This window comes from Chiloscyllium plagiosum, chromosome 39, assembly GCF_004010195.1.
Source record: "Chiloscyllium plagiosum isolate BGI_BamShark_2017 chromosome 39, ASM401019v2, whole genome shotgun sequence".
In the NCBI taxonomy this organism is placed as follows: domain Eukaryota; kingdom Metazoa; phylum Chordata; class Chondrichthyes; order Orectolobiformes; family Hemiscylliidae; genus Chiloscyllium; species Chiloscyllium plagiosum.
Window position 1 is genome coordinate 2,272,063 of NC_057748.1, and position 23,585 is coordinate 2,295,647.

The following is a 23,585-nucleotide window of genomic DNA, read 5'->3' on the forward strand; positions in this document are numbered from 1 at the left end:
AATGTGTTGCTGGAAAAGCGCAGCAGGTCAGGCAGCATCCAGGGAACAGGAGAATCGACGTTTCGGGCATAAGCCCTTCTTCAGGAATGAGGAAGGGCTTATGCCCGAAACATCGATTCTGCTGCTCCTTGGATGCTGCCTGACCTGCTGCGCTTTTCCAGCCACACATTTTCAGCCCTCCTGCAGTCTGTCCACCCCTCACTGTCCCCTCCCTACCTCTGATTTAAGTCACTTGGCTCGAAGTGCTCACCTCCCCGAGGTCTGAAATTCTCTCGCTAAGCCTATTCCCACTCCTTATCTTTAAGACAATCTCCCTCTTCACTGAACCTGTTGGTCAGCTGTCCTATTGTCTCCCCGTGTGGCTCAGTGTTAAATGTTGTTCCCTAACTCCACGGAGGTGCTATGTCAATGAAATTTCTTTCATTCCAGAGTTGGAGGGTGGTCTGGGTTTGTGTCAATTGCGCAGGGTCTCAGTCCACACACTGACCATCATGATCAAGCTGACCACCACACCACACCCAATCAGATAACCTTCCCCCTCCCCCCAAACACAAACGAGTGGATCGACCAGGTTATAAAAGGAGCGGTGTCAGGTAACATGACCACAAGGCTGCCCAACGTGCAAACTGCACTCATCAATCCCAAAGATGTCCCTCCCACAGCAGGTGAGCTGTGTCTATGGGACTCAGATCCAGTTGCGCTGAGTTGACCACAGGCTCACTGGCATAAGACACGGGGATGGAATTTCAGCTGAGGAATTCTCTCATATGTCAGCCTTCCAGGAGCTCCCAGCTCTGGGCATGTCCCCTATCCCAGCCCCTCTCCTTTCTCTATCCTGCACTGACACTATCACTAATCATCACTAACAACACTTTCACCTGTTTTTCTCTGATTCTTTTATTATTTCATTACTGATACTTACTGTCCAGTAAGGATTTCATGAAGCATTTAACGAAGAAATTAATGAGTGTTTGACTTGAAATTTAACCGGCTAGTGACCAGGGGTATGATCAGAAGGTGACTGGAAGGTGATACTACCCAGTTAATAATCCAAATTGTCCCGGCTAATGCTCTGGGGTTCTGGGTTCATACCCCACCCTCTAAGGGCTTTGCCTCCTTTCGGACACAGAGCAGTGCAGCACAGGAACAGGCCCTTTGGCCCACAATGTTGTACCGTACATGATGCCAAGTTAAACTAATCGCTTCTACCTGTCCTTGGTCCATATTCCTCCACTTCTTGCATTTTCGTGTGTTTAGCTAAAAGCCCATTTACAGTCCATGTCGTACCTGCCTCTACCATCACCCCTGACAGCACGTTCCAGGCACCGAACACACTCTCTGTAAAACAGTTGCTCCTCACATTGCCTTTGAAGTTTTTCCCTCTCACCTTAAATGCATGAACTCTAGTATTAGACATCTCAATTCTGGGAAAAAGATTCGGACTGCCAACGATCTCTCATAATTGTATAAATTTCCATCAGGCCCTTGCTTGGCCACTTTCATCGAGGTATGGACTAGGACCCTAAGATCCCCCTGTGCATCAATGTTGTTGAGGATCCTGCCATTAACTGTATACTTTTCCTTAATATTCGATTTCCCAAAGTGCAACACCTCACACATGCCCAGACTGAGGTGGCACAATGGTTCAGTGGTTAGCCCTGCTGCCTCACAGCGCCAAGGACCCGGGTTCAACTCCAGCCTTGGGCTGACTGGCCACGTGGAACCTGCACACTCTCCTGTGCCTGCATGGGCCTCCTCCCACAGTCCAAAGACACACAGGCCAGGTGGACTGGGCACACTAAACTGTCCATACTGTCTGGGGACATGGAGGCCAGATGGATTATCCCTGGGGGTTGCAGGGATAGGAGTAGGAGGGTGAGTCTAGGCAGGACGCCCCTCAGAGAGTTGGTGCGGAACTGTTGGGCCAAACGGCCTATTTCCACACTTTCAGGATTCTATTCTATAAAATTAATCTCCACCTGCCCTTTCTCCACCCATATCTGCAACTGATATATGTCCCACTGTATCCTTTGACAAGTTTCTACACTATCCACACCTTCCCCGATCTTTGCGCCATTTGCAAACTTACCAATGCACCCATCTACGTTTTCATCCAAGTCATTTTATACATCACAAACAGCAGAGGTCCCAGTACAGATCCCTGTAAATCACCACTAGTCACAGAACTCCAGCCAGAAAAACACCCTTCCACCACGACCCTCTGTCTTTTATAGACAAGCCAATTTGCAATACAAATGGCCAAATGAGTATGGACCCCATGTATCTTAACCTTCTCAATAAGCCTATCATGAGGGACCTTGTCAAAAATCCCTGTAGACAACATCCCCTGCTCTACTCTTATTGACCACCCATGACACCTCCTCGCATTAAGCAATCAAGTTAGTAAGACATGACCTGTCCCACATAAAGCCAAACTGACTGTCTCTAATTAGACCATACTTTTTCAAATCCTATCCTTAAGAATTCTCTCCAATAGCTACCCAATCACCAATATGAGACTTACTAGGTCTATAGTACCCTTCTTGAACAGAGGAATAACATTAGCAACTCACCAGTCCTCAGGGACCCCTCCAGTGGTTAGAGAGGATACAAAGGTTTTGGTCAAGGCCCCAGCAATCTCCTCTCTTGCCTCTCTCAATGACTTGGGGCAGATGTCATCAGGCCCTGGGAACTTGCCTGCCTTCATGCTCTTCATGAGGCAAAACATCAATTCTTTCTTGACCTCAAAATTCCCTAGCATATTAGCATGCTCTATACTAATCTCATTATCCCCCATGTCCTTCTCCTGGGTGAATACTGATGCAAAATATTCCTTTAGGATCTTGCCCATATCCTCTGTCTTTATCTTGAGTGCTCCCACCTTCACTCTAGTTATCCTCTTGCTTTTAATTTTTAAAATGCCTTGAGATTCCCTTTAACCAGACTCACCAAGGACATTTCATGGCCCCTCCTTGCCTGCTTGAATTGTTTCCTACTTTATTTATATTCATCATGGGTCCTGTCCAATTTCAGATTTCTAAACTGACATACACTTCCTTTTGTTTTTTGATTAAATTCAAAATCTCCCTCACTATCCAAGGGTCCCAACCTTGCCATCCTTGCTCTTCCTCCTTACTGGAGGAGGCCACTGAAACTCTGATCAGTTGGCATCTAAACAGCTCCCACATGTTAAATGTGGACTTACCCAATAACAGCTGCTCCCAATGGTCAAGGTGCCATTCACCTTTCTGGGCAGAGGCAACTTAACCAACCACCAATTATCTAAGTGGCTACCATGAGTCTTCACTCTCCAGAATACCAATGGGAATGAGGGGATGCCATGAAGATAGAGGTGTTCTGTGCTTGGTGGTGGGATTGTGGGGGCAGGGCAGTTAGAAAAGACAATCCCTTGATCAAACCTCCAGGATTACATCTGAGGAAGAGTTGGCGACTGATAGTGAAGATGAAGAGTGGTGTTCCTCAGTCACAGCCACTGACACCACCCAGACAGCACACACCACTGGTTAGCTTTGCAGTTTGGTTATCTTTCCCAGATTATCCCATCATTCCTGACTTGGCAGCAGGAATAGAGGATGAAATAGAATGCACCATCAGGATCGCTGGCCCTGACACTCCCTCTGAATAGAGAGAGATCAGTCCATCAACTGCTCCGTTAGCTAAAGGTCACACTTTCCCAATCCATAAATCTGACCAATGACATTTATTTCCCTTTAGGATGATGCAATTTGATTAATTCTAAAATTGTCTGATTGTTTTTCCTCTCTTTCCTTCCACCACTTTCCAGATGCTTTTATTGTCTTGTCATCTGTTATCTTTTTTCTCTGTTCCTCTTCCTTCTTTCTTCCCCTTGCTCTGTGTCTGAAACTTTCTTTATCCTCCCTGTCTCACCTGTTGCTATTCTCCCTCACTCAATTTCTTCTCCCTTCACCTTCCTCACACCTCACTCGATCTAATTCCCTCCTTGTCAATCTCTTGTATCTCATTGGGAGGCGGTTAATGGCAGGCTGCATCTGGGGGTGACTGATCCATCAACTGTCAATTATTTGTGACATTGTGACTTCAATCACCCAACATGCAGCAATGGTACTTTCTGAAGTAAATATGGCAGCCAGTTTATACACAATACACAGTAAGATCCCACAACCAGTACGTGATCATATCTTCTTCTGATTGAGGGATAAATAACGCAGTGGGACCTTTTGCACTCACCAGAGAGGGGAGACAGGATCTCGATTTAAAGTCTAACAGCATCTCCCCTGCGCTGCACCATTTGGGTGAGCCCTGGCCTTTGTGCTCAGGTGTCTAGGTCAAGTCTTCAACCTCACAACTCAGAAAGCTGCTGTCCTGCCCTATCATCAGCTGGGCCAGTGATGGAAGTGACAGGTCCCAGTGCTGCTCCCTAAGAGCCAAGTGCAATGGCTCCCTGGAGCCCTGGCTCTCGGTTATTGGGCCCTGGTCCTGAGCCAGGTAGAGCAGGGTTGACCTTAGGAGTGGAAACTGTGATAGCAACATCCCCAGCAATGCAACAGATTGGGCTGGAAGATGAGCAGGCTTCCTCCTGTCCACTAACCTGTCCACGTTGTAGTAATCTCACTGGCCCTAGTAATCCAGGTCAAATCCCCCCCCAGGCATATGGGTTCTAATCCCACCCTGGCAGATAGTAATTCAATAAAAGAAAAAGCTGGATTGGACAGGTTACCATGTAATAATTGCATTTGGTTTGCTCCTGTCCTTTAGAGAATCTGCCATCCTTATCTGATCTGGTCTACATATGACTTCAGACCCCGGTGGCTGACTCCTACCTGCCCTACATGGGTAATGGACACTGAATGGGTTAAGAATACCCACACCTTGTGAACAAATTAAAATAAAGGTAAGTGGGGCAAACAATAAAAGCTGTTTCCTTTGGCCCTCCACTCATCCCTGGAACATCAGAATAACAAGGATACCTACGCCAGGCTCCTACTTACTGACTACAGCTCCACCTTCAACATCATTCCAAACAAACTCATCTCTAAACTCTGAGATCTAGGTCTGAGCTCCCCCCTCTGCAACTAGATCCTCGACTTTCTGACTCACAGACTGTAATCAGTAAGAATAGGAGACAACACTCCTCCACCATAATCCTCAACACTGGTGCCCCGCAAGGCTGTGTACTCAACCCCCTGTGAGACTCCTCATACACTCACAACTGTGTGGCCAAATTCCGGCCCAGCTCCATTTACAGGTTTGCTGATGTCACCACCGTTGTAGGTCAGATCACAAGCGATGAAGTGAATTTCTGTTGTTCAGCAGCAGCAGCAGCTCGAAGGGTGGGAGCCTGGACCAGGGAGCAGGAGAAATGGAGGACTCTCACGCTTGAGGTAAGCTTTTAAAGGTTCAAATCAGTGACTCACCGGTCCCGACATGCCTCTGGTCCAATTCACTTTGGGAAGAATAACAGGAAGGCAGAATACTGGGTCAATGGAAAGATTCTTGGTAGTGTGGATGTGCAGAAAGATCTTGGTGTCCGTGTACATAGATCCCTGAAAGTTGCCACCCAGGTTGATAGTGCTGTCAAGAAGGCACACAGTGTGTTAGGTTTTATCGATAGAGGGATTGAGTTCCGGAGCCGTAATCTCATGCTGCAACGATACAAAACGTTAGTGCGGCTGCACGTGGAATATTGTGTAGAGTTCTAGTCGCCCCATTACAGGAAGGATGTGGAAGCATTGGAAAAGGTGCAGAGGAGATTTACCAGGATGTTGCCTGGTCTGGAGGGAAGGTCTTGTAAGGAAAGGTTGAGGGACTTGGGTCTGTTCTCACTGGAGAGAAGGTGGCTAAGAGGGGATTTGATAAGAGACATACAAGATGATCAGAGAATTAGATAGGGTGGAGAGTGAGAGTCTTTTTCCTAGGATGATGATGTCAGCTTGTACGAGGGGACGTAGCTACAAATTGAAGGATGATAGATTTCAGACAGATGTCAGAGGCAGGTTCTTTACTCAGAGAGTGGTAAGGGCGTGGAATGCCCTACCTGCTAATGTAGTTTAACTCAGTCACATTAGGGAGATTTAAACAATCCTTGGATAAGCACGTGGATGATGATGGGATAGTGTAGGGGGATGGGCTTAGATTAGTTCACAGGTCGGCACAACATCGAGGCCTGAATGGCCTGTCCTGCACTGTATTGTTCTATGTTCTATAACGAGACAGAGTACAGGAAGGAGACAGGGTGCTTAACGACATGTGTAAAAGCAACAATCTCTCCCTCAATGTCTGCAAAATGAAGGAGCTGCTCATTGGCTTCAGGAAGTGGAGTGGAGGGCATGCCCCTGTCTGCGTCAATGGTGCTGAGGTGGAGATGGTTGACAGCGTGAAGTTCCAGGGAGTGATGATCACCAACAATCTGTCCTGATCCACCCACATCAATGTGATGGTCAAGAAAACACAGCAACATCTCTACTTCCTCAGGAGGCCACGGAAATTCAGCATGTCCCCAAGAACTCTCACCAATTTCTACAGATCCACTATGGAAAGCATCCTATCGGGATGCATCACATTGTGGTTTGGCAACTGCTTTTCCAAAGACTACAAGAAACTACAGAGGGTGGTGAACACAACGCGGTCCATCACACAAACCAGCCTCCCATCCACTGACTCCGTCTATACTTCCCACTGCCTCAGGAAAGCAACCCACATCATCAAAGACCCCTCCTACCCCAGTTATACTCTCTACCACCCACCTGTGGCAGACAGAAGATCGAAACGGTTGAATAGACATACGAACAGATTCAAGAACAGCTTCTTCCCCGCTGTTATCAGAATTTTGAATGGACCTCTCAAATAATAGTTCTGATCTATCTCTCTGCACCTTCTCTACTGCTATAACACTGTATTCTGTGCTCTCTTCTGCTACCCTGATGCACTTTGTATGCCAGTATAGCATCCAAAACAATATTTTTCACCATATCTCAGGACCTTGATCAGAAGGGCCAATGGGCTAAGGACTGGCAGATGGAGTTTAATTTAGATAAATGTGAGGTGCTGCATTTTGGGAAAGCAAATAATGTTGGAACATTGCGTGCAATTCTGGTCTCCTTCCTATCGGAAAGATGTTGTGAAACTTGAAAGAGTTCAGAAAAGATTTACAAGGATGTTGCCAGGGTTGGAGGATTTGAGCTATAGGGAGAGGCTGAACAGGCTGGGGCTGTTTTCCCTAGAGTGTTGGAGGCTGAGGGAGTTGCCTTATAGAGGATTATAAATTCATGAAGGGCATGGAAAGGATATATATATAAGGTCTTTTCCCTTGGGTGGGGGAGTCCAGAACTAGAGGCCATAGGTTTAGGGTGAGAGGGGAAATATATAAAAGGGACCTGAGGGGCAACATTTTCACACAGAGGGTGGTGTTTGTATGGAATGAGCTGCCAGAGGAAGTGGTGGAGGCTGGTACAATTACAGCATTTAAAAAGCATCTGGGTGGAAACATGAATAGGAAGGGTTTAGAGGGATATGGGCCAAGTGGCAGCAAATGGGACTCGCTTAGGTTAGGATATCTGGTCGGCATGGATGAGTTGGACTGAAGGGTCTGCTTCCGTGCTGTACATCTCTATGACTCAATGGCTCTATAACATGTGACAATAATCAATTAATCTATCAAAGTGCCACTAGTTCGGAACATTGGAGAGCTCTTGCACATTTCTTTAAGTAAGATGGCCTTCCAAAGAAACAATCAGCCAACCAGATCAGTGCTCCAATGGACTGAACACCAATAAAAAGGTGGTTATGTTCCAAACTCTGAGCTAGGAGGCTCAGCTTCAAGTCCCACCTGCTCCAGAGGTGTGAAATATAATCTCTGAACAAGTTATTTAGAAAATATCCATTGGAGGAACGAGGGGTTTTAATGGTGCAGCGGAAGTGTCCCTACCTCTCAGTCAGATAACCTCGGTTCGAGACCACAATATACAGGAGCAGAATTAGGCTGTTCAGTCCGTTGTGTCTGCTCTGCCTTTCATCATGGCTAATATATTTCTCCAACCCATTATCCTGCCTTCTTCCCTGTAACCTTTCATCCCCTTCCTAACCAGGAACCTCTCTATCTCTGTCTTAAATACACTCAATGACTTAGTCTCCACAGCCCTCTGTGGTAATGAGTTCCACAGATTCCCCACCCTCTGGATGAAGAAATTCCTCCTCACCTCAGTTCTAAAGGGCTGTCCCTTCACTCTGAGACTGTGCCCTTGGGTCCCATCTCTCTCTGACTCATGGAAACATCTCCACATCCACTACAACCCAGCATGTCCACCTGCTCCTGAGAGGTGTAATAACAGCTCTGAATAGGGTGTTTTGAAAATATCTAAAACCAAGATTGCTGGGGGAGCCAATTCCTTTTGAGTGAGTCCTTTTTGTGAAAGGCACAGTCTGTATCACTTAGCAACCAATTTCCTCTTCAGTGTTGTTTTAATCTTGCTGCGGAGAAAGAAGGGGATTTGTTAAAGCCTCTTAGGACCTTCCTCAGATCAATTTAAAGCTCTACCCCACTCAGCGCCGGTGTTCCCCAGGTCTGGCCGGCCCTTGGGGCTGGACCTCACTGGAGGGAGACAACTGAGATAGTTCAGGTGTGTATCTCCTGTACACATAACTGCCAGCTGTCAGCATCTTCACATCAGGAGTAGGTTATTCAGTGCGACTACACAGTTCCAACTCTTGATTAGAGCAAATTGATTTATACAACTCCATTCACCCAATGCCTCAACACTATCATTTTTTTTCCAGCAAAATTAGGATCAGGAAGAGGACTTTCAGCCCCTCAGGTGTGCTCCACTCTTCAATAAGATCATGTCTGATTTGTTGCTCCAAATTTCCATCTACCCCGATAAACTTTCATTCTCATTGCTGGACAAGAAACATTTTAAGAAATATTTGGGCAGATGGGATGCATGTGGAGGAATATGGACCAAACACAGGCAAATGGGTCTAGTTTAAACTGTGAAAACTGGGCAGAATGGACAAGCAGGGCCGAAGGGCCTGTTCCCATGCTGTAAACCTTTATGACTCAATACTCTGACCAATAAATGAAATCATACCAAATGCCTTCTTCACTATCCTATCTACCTGCAACTCTACTTTCAAGCAGTTATGAACTCCAAGATCTCTTTGTTCAGCAACACTGCCCAGAACCTTACCAGTAAGTGTGTAAGTCCTGCTCTGATTTGCTTTTCCAAAATGCAGCACCTCTCATTTATCTAAACTAAACTCCATCTGCCACTTCTCAGCCCACTGGCCCATCTGATCAAATCCCAATCTGAGGTAACCTTCTTCGCTGTCCACTACACCTCCAATTTTGGTGTCATCAGCAAACTTACTAACTATACCTCTTATGCTCCCATCCAAATCATTTATACAAATGACGAAAAGCAGTGGACCCAGCACTGATCCTTGTGGCTCTCACTGGTCACAGGCCTCCATCTGAAAAACAACCCTCCACCACCACTCCCTGTCTTCTACCTTTGAGCCAGTTCTGTATCCAAATGGCTAGTTCTCCCTGTATTCCATGAGATCTAACCTTGCTCACCAGTCTCCCATGAACACCTTATCGAACACCTTACTGAAGTCCATATAGATCAGGGGTCATATTGCAGCTGTACAGGACATTGGTTAGGCCACTTTTGGAATATTGTGTGCAATTCTGGTCTCCTTCCTATCGGAAGGATATTGTGAAACTTGAACGGGTTCAGAAAAGATTTACAAGGATGTTGCCAGGGTTGGAGGATTTGAACTACAGGGAGAGACTGAACAGGCTCGGGTGGAGCATTGGATGCTGAGGGGTGACCGAATAGAGGTTTATAAAATCAGAAGGTTCATGGATAGGATGAATAGACAAGGTCCTTTCCCTGGGGTGGGGATGTCCAGAACTACAGGGCATAGGTTTAGGGTGAGAGGGGAAAGATATAAAACGGACCTAAGAGCCAATTTTTTCACACAGAAAATGGTGCGTGTATGGAATGAGTTGCCAGGGAAAGTGGTGTGAACACTGGTTTGCCACAAGGATCGGGGCTGGGCCCACTACTTTTCATCATTTATATAACTGATTTGGATGTGAACATAGGAGGTATAGTTAGTAAGTTTGCAGATGACACCAAAATTGGAGGTGTAGTGGACAGCAAAGACAGTTACCTCAGAGTAAAATGGGATCTTGACCAGATAGGCCAATGGGCTGAGGAGTGGCAGACGGAGTTTAATTTAGATAAATATGAGGTGCTGTATTTTGGGAAAGCAAATCTTAGCAGGACATATACACTTAATGGTAAGGTCCTATGAAGTGTTGCTGAACAAAGAGACCTTGGAGTACAGGTTCATAGCTGCTTGCAAGTGGAGTTGCAGGTAGATAGGATAGTGAAGAAGGTGTTTGGTATGCTTTCCTTTATTGGTCAGAGCATTGACTGTAGGAGTTGGGAGGTCATGTTACGGCTATACAGGACATTGGTCAGGCCACTTTTGGAATATTGCATACAATTATGATCTCCTTCCTATCAGAAGGATGTTGTGAAACTTGAAAGGGTTCAGAAAACATTTACAAGGATGTTGCCAGGGTTAGAGGATTTGAGCTATAGGGAGAGGCTGAACAGGCTGGGGCTGTTTTCCCTGGAGCATCAGAGGCTGAGGGGTGACCTTATAGAGGTTTATAAAATCATGAGGGGCATAGACAGGGTAAATAGACAAGGTCTTTTCCCTGGGGTGGGGGTGTCCAGAACTAGAGGGTGAGAGGGGAAGGATATAAAAGAGACCTAAGGGGCAACATTTTCACACAGAGGGTGGTACGTGTATGAAATGAGCTGCCAGAGGAAGTGGTGGAGGCTGGTACAATTGCAACATTTAAGAGGCATTTGGATAGGTATATGAATAGAAGGGTTTAGAGAGATATGGGCCAGGTGCTGGCAGGTGGGACTAGATTGGGTTGGGATATCTGGTTGGAATGGACAAATTGGACCAAAGGGTCTGTTTCCATGCTGTACATCCCTATGACTCTATGGTGGAGGCTGATATAATTACAGCATTGTAAAGACATCTGGATGTGTATATATCAGGAAGGGTTTAGAGGGTTATGGGCCAAGTGGTGGCAAATAGGACTAGAAGGTTAGGATATCTGGTCAGCATGGACGAGTTGGACCGAGGGTCTGTTTCCGTGCGGTACGTCTGTGCAAGTCTATGACTCTCAGAATGTCTCCACTTCTGTTTAAAAATATTCAATGATTCTAATCAATCATCTTTTCAGGAGGAGAGTCCCTAAAACATATGGAAGAAAAAGGTTCCTCTCACCTTTCTTTGGGCCAGGTTGAAAGTCAGGTGTTACTCATGTGTCGGTACAGACTTGATGGGTAGAATGGCCTCTTCCGTACTGCATGATTCCATGATTGTATAACTTTCGTCTTAAGTGGGTAAACGTTTCTTTTTAAACAGTGACATTTTGAGTTCGAGTTCCCTCAGCCTAATGTTAGTTGCCATTCTCCCACAGGAAGAAACATCCTTTCCACATCCAACTAGTCCAGACCCCTCAGGATCTTTTTCTCTTTTGATCAGGTTGCATCTCATTCTTCTAAACTCCAGAGGATACGAGTCCAGGTTGTTCGAATCAGACAACCAGCTCACTCCAATTATTAAGGTAAACCTTCTCTGATCTACTTCCAATCTGTACTGTACACAATATTCCAGATGTGGTCTCCCCACTGTCCTCTACAACTGATGCTGTACCTGCTTATTTTTATATCTATTCCACTGTATTGTGCATTAATTTAATTTGTGTTCAGTCCTTTATGTTTTATTGAAATCTCAATATTGCAGGCAAGGCAAGCATTGTTACTCAGCTCTAATTACTCTTTGAACAGAGAGGCTTGCTCAGCCATTTCAGGGTCAGTCACATGGGGATAGGAGTAGGTCATTCAGTCCTTCATGCCTGTTCCACCATTCAATGAGATCGTGGCTGACTGTGACCTAATTCCAAAATCCTACCTTTAGCCTGTATCCCTGAATACCTTTGCTTAACAACAAATTATCAATCTCAGATTTAAAATTAACAACTGATCCAGCATCTACTGTCATTTGCGGAAGAGAGTTCCAAACCTCTCCTACCCTTTGAGTGTGGGAGTGCTTCCTAACATCTCTCCTGGACAGTCTGGTCCGAATTCTCAGACTATACTCCTAGATCTAGAATCCTCAACCAATGGAAATAGTTTATCTTTATGTACCCTGTCTTTTTTTGTTAATATCAATCAGATGACCCCTTAACTTTCTAAATTCTAGAGAAAACATTGCTCTAAGTCTGGAAACGTACGGAATCCACATCGGGGAGATTTTCTTCCCTAAAGAATATTTGTGAAACCAAATGACTTTTAACAACAATCAGTGACAATTTCATGGTCATCACTCCTGAGACTAGATTTCAGTTTCAGATTTACAAACTGAACTTAGGTTACACCAGCTGCCTTGGTGGAACTTGAACTCACATGCCCAGGGCATAAACCCAGGCCAGTGACATCAGCATTATGACAGCATTTAAAAATCAAACCTACTCAGAAAGCATCTTTTCCACCAATGTGGTGGGTGCTGGGATCGAGAGTGTGGTGCTGGAAAAGCACAGCTGGTCAGGCAGCATCCGAAGAGCAGGAAAATCGACGTTTCGGGCAAAATCCCTTCACCAGTAAGGGCTTTTGCCCGAAACGTCGATTCTCCTGCTCCTCAGGTGCTGCCTGACCTGCTGTGCTCTTCCAGCACCACACTCTTGACTCTAATCTCCAGCACCTGCAGTCCTCACTTTTGCCCAGGTGTTGGGAACAGTTCCCCAACCCTTTGGATGGGAACATACTTGTTGGCTTTGCTTTGAAATAGCTTACATGTAATTTTAACGTTGTGCCCCTTTCTTCTTAATTTGTCCAACGATGGAATAATTTTTCTGCATTCATCCTCTCGAATCCATTTTCCATTTCACGTCAGTGCTGATGAAGAGTCATCTAGACTCGAAACGTGAGCTTGTGCTCTCTCCATGGATGCTGCCTGACCTGCTGTGATCTCCAGCATTTATTGGTTTCAGGTTCCAGCATCTGCAAGAATTTGCTCCGACCATTTTAACCCCCCCAATTAGCTCATTCTGGAAACTATCTACTATAAGGCAGTACACGCCACATTTATGCAACAGTGTCGTTTTTGGGAGTTCACTTTAAGCAATGGGGGTGCAAATGAAATGAAATTTTCTCGTGGAAATGAAAGTTATGGTACCTACAAAATACCAGCCCCAATGCCTAGTGAAGCCATGAGATGGGAGGTTGGTGGTTTGGTTTTGAGGCTGCTTATCTATCTGATCCCAGCTCCAATGCATCAACTATCCCCTCGGGACACCTGCCTGAAGATTAAATGGCTGATATTAAAACAACAGCTGACACAATCAAATATAGAAATTTCTTTAAGCATTTGTGAGAGACAGAATTAATTTTTAATGCCTTTGGTTAAGAACGAAAGCTCTGGAGATTGAAGCTTTCTTTTCCAAGATCTATCAGTACATATAAGTTTTTGCCTTTGTCAATTTATCAATTGGATGTCATTAACCCTTTGGGTGCTGCTAGCTCATGTTAATTATATCTTGAGGAATAGGAATACAGCAGATGTTTCAGTCAGACATATGGAACACTTAACTGGAAATGTCACATTTTTGTGTTCAACTGTAGCATGTTCCGAAGGTTGTGAAGGGATTTGTTACTTTGGTTTCTGTGCAGGTGACCAAAGCACTGGGGAGAATGGAAACAAAAGGGTTAATTTAAGGATGCAATAAAAGAAGAGATGTGCATTTCCATAGCGCCTGTCTCACCCTAAGGTGCTTCACAGCTGATGAACTTTTGTGAAGAGCACGCACTATTGTAATGTAGGAAACACAGCAGCCAATTAGTGCACAGCAAGATCCCACCATAAACACAATGTCATAGAATCATTCAACACAGAAATAGACCTTTTGGTACAAACAGTCCATGCTGACCTTAAACCCAAATTAAACTTGTCCCACCTGCCTGCGCTTGGCCCATATCCTTCCAAATATTTCTTATTTATTTACTTATCCAAATGTCTGTTAAATGCTGTAACTGTAGCCACATTCACCACTCCCTCAGGAAATTCATTCGCACACGAACAACTCTCTGTTTAACAAAAAAGCCCCTCATGTCTTTTTTAAATCGTCTTCTCTCACCTTAAAAATAGTCTTGAACTCCTCCACCCTGCAGAAAAGACTCTTGCCATTCACTTTATCTATACATCTCGTTATTTTATAAACCTCCATAGGGTCACTCCTCAACCTCTGGTCAGACCACCTGTTTCAGTCATGTTGGTCGAAGGATAAATATTGGCCACAGGACACTGTGGAGAACTCTCCTGCTCTTCTTCAAGATTTTTTGGAAAATTCCAGCTGACTAGGAAGACTAGCGTGTTGGGTGGAACTCAATGAAAGCTGGTTGGTTGAAGCCCCCATTTCAGAGATATTGTAGCTCAGAATCCAGGCAGACACACCCAGTACAGGACTGAAGGAGTGCTGCACTGTTGGAGGGGCCAGCTTTTACCAGCTGTCTTCATGGGTGCCTGCAAAACCTTCCACAGAGGAGAAAGTGAGGTCTGCAGATGCTGGAGATCAGAGCTGGAAATGTGTTGCTGGAAAAGCGCAGCAGGTCAGGCAGCATCCAGGGAACAGGAGAATCGACCGAAACATCGATTCTCCTGTTCCCTGGATGCTGCCTGACCTGCTGCGCTTTTCCAGCAACACATTTCCAAACCTTCCACGGACTCTGTTTGGAAGAAGAGGAGCGAGAAAGTATCTCTGGCAGGATCAACCACAGCTTTCAAAAGAGAATTGGATAATTGTCGGAGGAGAAGAGATTTGCTGGGCTACAGCGAGCTGGGTGGGTGCATGAAACTGGGCAAGTTGTCCTTACAGAGAGCTAGCACAGACACAGTGAGCTGAATGGCCTCTGTGCAGTAACCATTCAATGCTCACTGAATACGATTCCCTAAGACAGTTGTAGGTTCCTTTTCAAGTGGTTCATTAACCCTTGGAGTGTTTTACACAAAGGCTGCATATGAAAGGTCTGATGTTTTCACAGTGAAGGAATGCATTAACTGGTTGATTATCTGACAACGTGCACAGTGTGCGCTCAGCAAATGATTGCTGAATGAATACCCAAGTGCATGTTAATCCAAGTGCACAGGATAAACTGATTACATCATTACTTTAATCCACAAATCTCATTATGTTATAAACCCAAACTGCTATAGCTGCAATTACAATCTCTCCCACACAACACACACTCAGACATCTGTGATGTTGAATTGTACAGCCAGGGAGAAGATGATTCAGAAATGGCATCTCCCGGCTACCTCTCTGAACGGATTTAAATACATAGACCCACCCTTGCCCCACCAATCGTGCCAGGCCTTATTTGGCAGTTTGGCCACTGGACAGGTCACTTGAAGACAGCCAACGTCAACATTAACTCAATCGAAGACCTTTGTTACACTACTTAACCCTGATTAACATTTGTTGCTGAGATGCTGCTGTGTTCCAGGTCAGCTGTTTAGCTCGGTTGGCTGGACATCTGACTAGTGATGCAGAGGGATACCACAAGTGTGAGCTCAATTCCTGCACCAGCTGAATTTACCATGAACCTGAGTTTCCCGACCTTGTCCCATGCCTGAGGTATGGTGACTGTAACGAGGTCAGCCAGGTTGACCTCCTAGAATATGACTTCCCTGACTGGGGGCTGTTAATCTGGTCCAATCTGGAAACCCTGGCTGACAGGTATAAACAGGGGTTCTACACCTGCACACACACACATGGATGCTGGGGAAAAAAATAAGCACTACCCGCAATTAGGTGGTAGTGTAGGGAAGAAAAAGAAAAAAGGACAGGAGTGTCTGAGGAAAAAAAGAAGAAAAAACTAAAATAAACAGGGGTTCTATTCACTCGGAGAGCTGGCTCAGAGGGAGCTGGATCAGTGTCAAGGACTCTCCGTGTGTTACTAAAGGGTGAGTTGGTGACAGGATACCGGCCTCTGTGGAGTTATTTCAATGACTCTCAGGTTAAACTCACCACCAGTCTTTTCTCTCTTGTGGGAAAGCAATCTTCTGGGATCATGATGATATTAATTTCTTTTTGTTTCTGGTCAGTGTGACTGCTGTCTGGGATAAATGACACCTGGGACTTTACGTTAGTGTGCATTCTTTTAAGCTGAGACCCCATCCAATACATGGCCAAATTTAGGCACGCCAGAATTTTGAGCTCATTGGGCTTAACTGCAGCTGAACTTTGAACTGTACAGTGCAGAGAAACAACGTGCTTCCTCACCTTCAGTTCAATGGGTGAAGTTCATGACACCTGAGAAACTGATTAAGGTTATATCCTATGCTGAAGTGAGACTCTCTGATTGATGTTGACAGTGCAGACACCAGGTTAAGCCAGAGTAATTTCTTAAACAGCTAATGAGCATGCAGTTGCTATGGAGATACTAGGGGTATAATAACTCATTGTGGATAGGCCATATGTTTATCACACAGACACAAAATGATTGACAGCTCATCCAAGAGAGACCTGAAAGACACAATCAACCAATTCTTCACAAAGCATCTCCTCCTGTAGATATTTTCTAACCAACCCTGATGTGGAGGTGTCGGGCTGGGGTGGACAAGATCAGAAGTCAGAAGTCACCAGGTTATAGTCCAACAGGTCACTTGACATAGGGGCAGCGCTCCGAAAGCTTGTGATTTCAAATAAACCGGTTGGACTATAAACTGACGGCTTCTGACTTCTGATCTAATCAAACTGTTTGGATATTATTACGCCCTCTGAAAAAGATGGTCCTGGTTCAGAGATAGGAACATTACCACGGCAGAACAAACCCTCCAGCTTTTCTTGCAATACTATTGCATAGATGATTATTAATCCAGCACCATCATCTCTCACCATTTAGTCAATCAACCTTCCTGGTATCTCTACTGCAACTCTGATTGGACACATTCCTCTCTGTCTCAAACTACGGTTCCCAACCATTGGTCTGTCTGCTGTACATGCTGCCTCCTCACAGCCAATTGGAAAAGAGAACAAGCTCTTTCGCTAGCCAGTTGGATTAATCTTGTCTTTTTTTCCCAAATCTCTCCCTCTTTTAAAATTAATAAGTGAAAATGTTCAAAGAAAACTAGGAAAAAATATACATTTTTAATGCCCTGTTAATTTTTATCATAAGCTTCTCACAGTGCCTAGGAAATGAATCTTTAATTGCTGAGCTCCAGGGTTATCCTGCAGAGTTGGCAACTGTAAGAAGGAAGCAATTCAGTCCATCACACTTGTGATACCTCTTTGGAAGAGTTATTTAATCAGCCCTAAATTAATTGCATATTTTTCCCCATCACCAAATCATCCATGGTAATATTTTTTTCTCATTTATTAACTACCACCAATAAATTGCCCATTGAAGGGTAAAATTAATTGTATTTAACTGTATTCAGGTGATAAACATTAACTAATTATGAAGGGAGAGTGCTGAAAGAAAAACAGAAGCTTTATTAGACAGACTCCTGCACTGACAGGGCTGACATATGAAGACAAAAACAGAAATTGCTGGAAAAGCTCAGCAGGTTTGGCAGCACCTCGAGAGAGAAATCAGAGTTAACATTCCGGGTTGAGTGACCCTTCCTCAGAACTGTTCAGAGCAGTTCTGAGGAAGGGTCACTGGACCTGAAACGTTAACTCTGCTTTCTCTCCACACATGCTGCCAGAACCGCTGAGCTTTTCCAGCAATTTCTGTTTTCGTTTCTGATTTACAGCATCCTCAGTTCTTTTGGTTTTTTGTTTGGAGACTGGATTAGTTAGGGTTATACTCGCTAGTGTCCCCATTGCTTCTCTGTCTCGTTACTTCACCCTATCCCACCTTACCCCTGTTACCTTGTACTTTTATGCTGCATTTTTGTCTGGCCCAGTCAGACCATTCCCTCCCTTGTTCCTTCTCCCAGTGCTGTCACTACCCTCTCTCATCCTTTCTCCTTTGGGGAGATCAGTGAGTAAAGCCCAGGACCGAGGCGACAGGACCTGGTTGGGCTTAGTGCACTACACCATAGTGGTTGGAAGAACCCTCTGTGACTGACATCTGACCTCCCCCCCACCTCCCTTGCTTTCTCACACAGGCCCGGTTCAGGAGTGAGGCTGATATAATGAGCAGGTTGCAATGACAGATTGAGATAATAAGAGGTTTTTAAATCCTGTCTGAGGCTTGAACACAGAGACTCACAGCGTGAGACTTCAAACCCTGAAACACTTTCAAAAATCAGATCAGAAAATACATTTTAGAGATTTTCTTTTAATTAGCAAAATCCATCCGAAACATCTTTTTAATCAGGTCCGTGTGTAGAATGCACTGTCTCAGTTTGCTGAGTCCATCTGGCGAGATTATCAGCTCCTTTATTGTACAGCACTCCAAATTTATTTTTCAACATATTCCTGCATTTAAATGGTTTCACTCTATTTCAGACCCTGCTGACAGAGCACCGCATAGTCAGAGGGTCAGTGCTGAGGGAGTGCCGCATTCTCGGAAGGACTGTACTGAGGGAGCACCGCACTGTTGGAGGGTCAGTGCTGAGGGAGTGACGCACTGTCGGAGGGTCAGTACTGAGGGAGTGCTGCACTGTCGGAGGGTCAGTGCTGAGGGAGTGACGCACTGTCGGAGGGTCAGTCCTGAGGGAATGCCACAATGTCGGAGGGTCAGTGCTGAGGGAGCGCCGCACTGTCGGAGGGTCAGTGCTGAGGGAGCGCCACACTGTCGGAGGGTCAGTACTGAGGGAGTGCCGCACTGTCAGAGGGTCAGTACTGAGGGAGAACCGCACTGTTGGAAGGTCAGTGCTGAGGGAGTACCGCACTGTCGTGGGGTCAGTACTGAGAGAGCGCCGCATTGTTGGAGGGTCAGTGCTGAGTGTGTGCCGCACTGTCAGAGGGTCAATGCTGAGTGTGTGCCGCACTGTCGGAGGGTCAGTACTGAGGGAGTGCTGCACTGTTGGAGGGTCAGTGCTGAGGGAGTGCCGCACTGTCGGAGGGCCAGTGCTGAGGGAGTGCCGCACCATCGGAGGGTCAGTGCTGAGGGAGCACCGCACTGTCGGAGGGTCAGTACTGAGGGAGCGCCGCACTCTCGGAGGGTCAGTGCTGAGGGAGTGCCACACAGTCAGAGGGTCAGTGCTGAGGGAACGCTGCACTGTCGGAGGGTCAGTGCTGAGGGAGTGCAGCACTGTCGGAGGGTCAGTGCTGAGTGTGTGCCGCACTGTCGGAGGGTCAGTACTGAGGGAGTGCTGCACTGTTGGAGGGTCAGTGCTGAGGGAGTGCCACACTGTCGGAGGGTCAGTGCTGAGGGAATGCCGTACTATCGGAGGGTCAGTGCTGAGGGAGTGCCGCACTGTCGTGGGGTCAGTACTGAGGGAGTGCCGCACTGTCGTGGGGTCAGTACTGAGGGAGTGCCGCACTGTCGGAGGGTCAGTGCTAAGGGAGTGCCGCACTGTCGTGGGGTCAGTACTGAGGGAGTGCCGCACTGTCGGAGGGTCAGTGCTGAGGGAGTGCCGCACTGTAGGAGAGTCAGTGCTGAGGGAGTGCGCACTGTCGGAAGGTCAGTGCTGAGGGAGTGCCGCACTGTCGGAGGGTCAGTGCTGAGAGAATGCCGCACTGTCAGAGAGTCAGTGCTGAGGGAGTGCTCCGCTGTCGGAGGGAACTGTGAGAAGTGCAAAGTCTTGAATTGTCAGAGGGTCAGTGCTGAGGGAGTGCGCACTGTCGGAGGGTCAGTGCTGAGGGAGTGCTCCGCTGTCGGAGGGAACTGTGAGAAGTGCAAAGTCTTGAATCAAAGACTTTCCAGTTATGGACTTCAATTTAGGTCCATCCAATTATTACTGTTTAATATTGAGTCACTGATTTAACAGGGGTAACATGGAGGTCAATGTTCACACACCAAGATCCCACACCCAGCTACATGCTGATATTTCCTTATATTTAAGTGATGTTGTTTGCAGGATAAATATTGCTCCTAGACACCAAGTAGCTCTCTCTGCTTTCGGACAGTGGCCATGGGATTGTTGTTGTTCATTGGAGAGATCGGACAGAACTATGGATTAGAGCGAGGACAGCGTGCATGACACTGAACTGCCCTGGAGCTGGAGTTGGCCTGGATTTCACATTCAACTCTCTGCAGCAGAGCTTGAACCCTTGACCCGAGTCAGAGCCGAGAGTCATGAGCCATCAGCAACATTTGAGAGGTGGCAAACGAAGGGGGAAAGAAAGCGGGACTGTGGTCAGGGAGCACAAGAAAGTGCGAGAGTCACTCGCGTGACCCCGCACTCCCCCCTTGCCTGCAGTCACTGTCTTAATGCGACACATGGCTTGTCCACAGGGATCTCTCTAGGCCAGCGGCTGAATTTAACACCACTAAAGAGGAGAACAATGGGGCAGTTGCTTTAAACATGAGACTGCTGTTTAACACAGAGCTGTAGACACAGCCTCCCTGCTGAACACCAGATGCTTCTGAACGCCTTGTTCCACAAAATTCAAAGTATTCAAAACAATGAATAAAGAATAATCTTTGACCTTGCTCTGGATTTATTTATAACCTCATTCTCTATTTGAAGATTTTATTTTTAATTTCTGTCCAAAAATGTGTGCTTTATTTTGAAGTTCACAGTATTTACTCCTGGGCTGTTCCGGATTTATTCCAAGTTTGTTCTGGAATAGGATTTGAGGGATCCAAGCGCCTGGCTGCACAAGAAGTATTCATTTGGTCCAAATTCCCCAAACACAGTGAGAACTGCTTGGACCAGTACCACACCATCTCTGTTTAGATTATGAATTTCAGGTACCCTCAAGAACTATTGCAACTTGCATTTATGTAGTGGCTTTAACTACTAAAAGGATTTGCAGGTTGATACACTATCTTTTTGGCCTCATTATGAACACAACTTCCTTGATTGTCACATCCTCAAATGATTTGAACCCAGAACTTTTGGCCCAGAGGCAGAGACGCTACCCACCACCAGACACAACTCCCTCCCCTGAGGTGTTTCACAAGAACATCATCAAACAAAATTCAACACTGAACCATATTATAAGCAGATATTGAAATAAAATCATAAAAGGCTGTGAACTGTCAGCAAGTCGGGCAGTAAGTTTGGAGTGCAAAGCAGCGTTAATGTTTCAGGACAACAATCTTTTGTCAGATATCGGTCAGAGGTAGGTTTTAGGCCAGATCTTAAGGAAGGAAGTAGAGGTTGAGAAGCAGACAGTTTTGAGGAAGTGGTCCCTGAGACCACTTGCTCTTCATCTTTTGTAAGGCTCGTTAACTCCCTATATTGATCACTCCTTTATTGATATCTGCACTCAGTAAATTCACAAATACAGCTCTCCAGTGTAGGCACTAAGCCCTCTCTGTTTACATGCTCATTCTAGACTGGGGCCTTCTCTCTTACTGATGTTAACACCATGTTATCTGTTATATCATCCTGATTTGCCTTGCTAACCAGTGTCAGGAGTCTCTGGTTTCCTCATCTCTGCTTTAGTGAGATTGAGGCTAATTGTGGTGTTATAACTATTGTCCAATAGCTATATCATCCTTGATTAGGCCACCATCCCCAGCATTGAGGCACTGACCCCCCCCCGCCGCGATCGGCTGTGATGGGCTAGGCACGTTGTCCCCATGACCGACACACGAGTCCCCAGGCAGGTGCTCTCCTCCCAGCTCTGAATCAGCAGGTGAGCCCCAGGGCGGCCAGAGGAAGTGCTTCAGGGATACCTTCAAATCCTCAAAGTCTGTGCAGTATTCCCACAGACACCTGGGAATCACTGACCCAAGACCATCACAAGTGGAAGAGGAGCATCCGGGAAGGTGTTGAGACTTGCTGTCGGGGAAACATGGAAGCCAGTCAAAAACAGCGCAAGGAGGGCACTGCCACACCAACGCCTTATCCACTCCTTCCCGTGACCACCTTCTGCACCAAGTCTGAAGTCACCAGGTTGTAGTCCCACAGTGCTGCTCCAACAGCTTGTGATTTTAAATAAACTTATTGGAATATGACCTGGTGTCGTGTGACTTCTGGCTTTGTCCACCCCAGTCCAACACCAGCAGCTCCACATCAAGCTCCAAGTGTAACAGTAGCCGCATCAGTCTGTACGGCCACCTACAGACTCACCCTGAGAGTGGGAGAGAGTCTTCCTCATCTGTGAGAGACTGCTGATGATGATGAGTTGCAATGGGTTGCTGAGCAAAGACCAGAGCTTGAACCTGCAACTGTCCTTTATCCACCTGATCATTAGATGTGCTTTAACTTAACTCATAATTAATTCATAATTATTTAACATGACAAAAAAGTAAACCATTCATCTCCTCAAACCTGCTCAACAAGATCACAGTTTATTTTCTTTCTGAACTCAACATTCCTGTCCAATCCCTGGATTCTTGGGAGTCCAAAAATCAATTGATCTTGAATAAACTCGACTGCCGAGCATCCACAGCTCCCTGGGATGGAGGATTCCAAAGATTTACAAGCAACACAGTGAAGCAATTTCTCCCAACGTTATCCTGAGATTATGATCCTTAATTGCAGATTCTGCAGCTATAGGTAATGTTCCTGCCTTATCAAGCCTTTTCAGAACATTATATTTTGAATGTGATAAGGTAGATGGAGTGACTTGTAGCAACAAAAGGCAGAATGGAGAATTATGGTTTCTTGGTTGACAAATCTAGGTCAACAGCCATCCTGGAAAAATAGGTACATTATTTGGGACAGAGAAGGAAGCCTGAAGGTGGTGTGAATTTTATTTTGATACAACTGTGAGGTTGGTTCAGAGGGAATGTCAGGGTCAAGCACATTACTGCAGGATTGGAGTCACATATAAATGGAGACTGGATAAGGACAACTGATCCAGAACAGGAAGTCGCTGTCCAAGGATACAGGGTAGGTCATTGGGACTGAGATGAGGAGAAATGTCTTCACCCAGAGAGTGGAGAGCCTGGTGGAATTCTCTGGCACAGAAAGCAGTTAAGGCCAAAACATTGAACGCTTTCAAGAAGGGGTTAGACACAATTGTTAGGGCTAAAGGGACTGGGGGGAATGTGGGAACAGGGTCCTCTTGGAAACCATACACTTGGCCCTCAGGTCTGCACTGACCCTCCAAACAGCATTGCACCCTATAAGGCCACATTTCCCATGACTATCCATCTAAGCTGCACATTTTTGGGCTGTGGGAGGAAACCAGAGTACCCAAATAGACACAGGGAGAACATGCAGACTCCAAACAGACAGTCACCCAAGGCTAGGATTGAACCTGGGTCCTAGACACTGTAAGGCAGCAGTGCTAACCACTGAGCCATCTCCAAATTGGGTAATCAGCTATGATCATAGTGAATGTGGAGCAGACTTGAAGGGCCGAATTGCCTGCTCCTATTCCTAGATTGGAGAAAGTGAGGGCTGCAGATGCTGGAGATCAGAGCTGAAAATGTGTTGCTGGAACAGTGCAGCAGGTCAGGCAGCATCCAGGGAAC

At 46.0% G+C, this 23,585-nt stretch overlaps 1 long non-coding RNA gene across 2 annotated transcripts in view; it reads left to right on the forward strand.

The window, feature by feature from the left end:
- LOC122541961 overlaps positions 1 to 20,607 on the forward strand; it is a 33,150-nt gene extending 12,543 nt beyond the window's left edge. The window contains exons 2-3 of one of the 2 annotated variants that reach the window (XR_006309726.1): positions 11,581 to 11,662; positions 20,117 to 20,607. This is a non-coding gene — a long non-coding RNA (uncharacterized LOC122541961). Of the gene's footprint in view, positions 1 to 11,580; positions 11,663 to 18,550; positions 18,634 to 20,116 lie in introns of those variants that run through there. The other variant, XR_006309725.1, reaches the window with a different exon arrangement.
- Positions 20,608 to 23,585: the final 2,978 nt, after the last annotated feature.